Source organism: Rhinatrema bivittatum, chromosome 16 (genome assembly GCF_901001135.1).
Source record: "Rhinatrema bivittatum chromosome 16, aRhiBiv1.1, whole genome shotgun sequence".
Lineage (NCBI taxonomy): Eukaryota > Metazoa > Chordata > Amphibia > Gymnophiona > Rhinatrematidae > Rhinatrema > Rhinatrema bivittatum.
Genome location: NC_042630.1, coordinates 66,022,285 through 66,025,102, shown reverse-complemented (window position 1 = coordinate 66,025,102; position 2,818 = coordinate 66,022,285). Strand labels below are relative to the sequence as shown.

The window sequence follows — 2,818 nt, the reverse complement described above, 5'->3', positions numbered from 1 at the left end:
ATTCTGGGGTTTCCTGAATATCCAGACCTACAAATCCCCCTTTTCCTTCTGTTTTTACTGATTTACCTGATCATCCTGATGGGGAACCTCACTATTATAGCCCTGATGTGCCTGGACCCTCGCCTGCACACACCCATGTATTTTTCCTCTTTAATTTGTCCTTCCTCGACATCTCTTCCACCTCAGTCACTCTTCCCAAACTGCTGGACATCCTCTTAAGAAAAAGGCAATGTATCTCTGCCGTTGGGTGCTTTATTCAGCTGTACTTTTTCATTTTTTTAACATGTGTAGAAATTGTTATTATTTCGGTCATGGCTTATGACCGCTATGTCGCAGTATGTCAGCCCCTGCGTTACGCTGTGATTATGAACCAGAGACTCTGTGTGCTGATGGCTGCAGGGGCCTGGATCTTTGGTTTTCTGGAACCAGTGACAAACACTGTCCTTGTATCATGTTTTTCATATTGTGGGACCAATGAGATTAACCATTTCTTCTGTGACCCTTCAGCACTGCTGAAGCTCTCCTGCACCAGCACCTCCACCACTGAAAGTGTGACATACATTTTGGGGTGTAATTGTAGTACTGCCCTGCTTTACTGCAACTCTTACATCTTACGTCTACATCATCTCCACCATCCTGAGGATCCGTTCCACAGAGGGGAGACGCAAAGCCTTCTCCACCTGCTCCTCTCACCTCACGGTCGTTATTCTCTTTTATGGGACTATAATCTGTTTGTATATGAGACCAATATCCATGCAGTCACTGGATATTAACAAACTCTTTGCTCTGCTGTACAATGTTTTAATTCCCATGTTTAACCCTTTCATTTACAGCCTGCAAAACAGAGAGGTAAAAGCCACACTTAGAAAAGTATTTAAGAGAAAATAAGTTTCTATTTTTTTAAAGAACATTCTTTGCATTTGGTGCTTGGCACAGGAAAAAGTGATATAGCTTGCGCATATATATATATATATATATATATGTCAAATAAGATGTCAGGAGCAGAAACAATGCACTCCATTCATTCAATAGTCAATATCCAGGAAGATGCAGATAAATTAAATTCAGTCCCAGACTTCAAAGTAAATCATGAGAATATCATTTCTTTAATTTTTCATTAAGGCGGCAGCTCCATCGCTCAAACTGGCATGTTTCACAAAAGGGTCCCCCGACATGGACCCGTGTTTCACCGAACCCGGCTGCATTGGGAGGGACGGTCAATTTCAATGTGGAATTCTTAAACCTCTGTATCGCTCCATGGTGAGACCGCACCTTGAATACTGTGTACAATTCTGGTTGCCGCATCTCAAAAAAGATATAATTGCGAAGGAGAAGGTACAGAGAAGGGCTACCATAATGATAAGGGGAATGGAACAGCTCCCCTATGAGGAAAGTAAAGAGGTTAGGACTTTTCAGCTTGGAGAAGAGACGGCTGATGCGGGATATGATAGAGATGTTTAAAATCATGAGAGGTCTACAATGGGTAGATGTGAATCAGTTATTTACTCTTTCGGATAATAGAAAGACTAGGGGGCACACCATGAAGTTAGCATGGGGCACATTTAAACCTAATCGGAGAAAGTTCTTTTTTACTCAATGCACAATTAATCTCTGGAATTTGTTGCCAGAGGATGTGGTTAGTGCAGTTAGTATAGTGGTGTTTAAAAAAGGATTGGATAAGTTCTTGGAGGAGATGTCCATTACCTGCTATTAAGTTCACTTAGGGGTAGATTTTTAAAAAAAGCGCGTTCGCGTACTTTTGTTTGCGCACCAGGCGCAAACAAAAGTATGCTGGATTTTATAAGATACGCGCGTAGCCGCGAGTATCTTCTAAAATCCTGGATCAGCGCGCGCAAGGCTGCCGATTTTGGGCAGCCGGCACGCGCCGAGCCGGGCAGCCTGTCTCCGTTCCCTCCCTTCCCCTACCTAACCCCCCCCCCCCCCCCGGCCCTATCTAAACCCCCTCCTACCTTTATCCACGGATTTACGCCTCCCAGAGGGAGACGTAAATCCACGTGCGCCGAGACTCGACCCGGGGGCGGTTCCGGAGGGCGTGGCCACGCCCCCGAAATGCCCCGGGCCGAAACCACGCCCCTGGTCCCGCCCCCCAAAATGCCCCACCCCGCCCCTGAAACGCCGCGTCATCGGGTCCCGCCCCCAACACGCCCCCTTCCAAAAACCCCGGGACCTACGCGCGTCCCGTGGCTCTGCGCGCGCCGATGGCCTATGGAAAATAGGCGCGCCGGCACGCAAGGCCCTGCTAGCATAAATCCGGGCGGATTTACGCGAGCAAGGCTTTTAAAATCCACCCATTAGAGAATAGCCACTGCCATTAGCAATGGTAACATGGAATAGGCTTAGTTTTGGGGTACTTGCCAGGTTCTTATGGCCTGAATTGGCCACTGTTGGAAACAGGATGTTGGGCTTGATGGACCCTTGGTCTGACCCAGTATGGCATGTTCTTATGTTCTTATGTTTATAAAAAATGAGTTACGGGACTGAATAAATATCGACGGCATACCATAAAACATAATTTAAACATTTAGAACATACCTTAAAAAGCTGTACAGTTACACAGTCAAATCACAAGGAGAGCGGGCAATAAAAGCAAACCCGAGCGTTTAAAGGGACTGAAATTAGGCGCCAAAACCATAATCAATCAGAACACAGCAGCACCGAGCAGCAACATCAAATCAAAATGCAGAGAAAGTATTACAGTGAAAAATGCTCAGAGATGGAGATTCAAAGAAATAATTGCCACTCAATCTCATTGTTTAGACCATGAGGTGATAGACAATTCAATTTAAAAATACATTTC

General features: G+C 45.5%; 1 pseudogene; it reads left to right on the top strand.

Annotated features, from left to right (window-relative positions):
• The first annotated feature begins 311 nt into the window (after positions 1-311).
• LOC115077797 lies at positions 312-888 on the top strand (annotated as a pseudogene).
• The last annotated feature ends 1,930 nt before the right edge of the window (positions 889-2,818 follow it).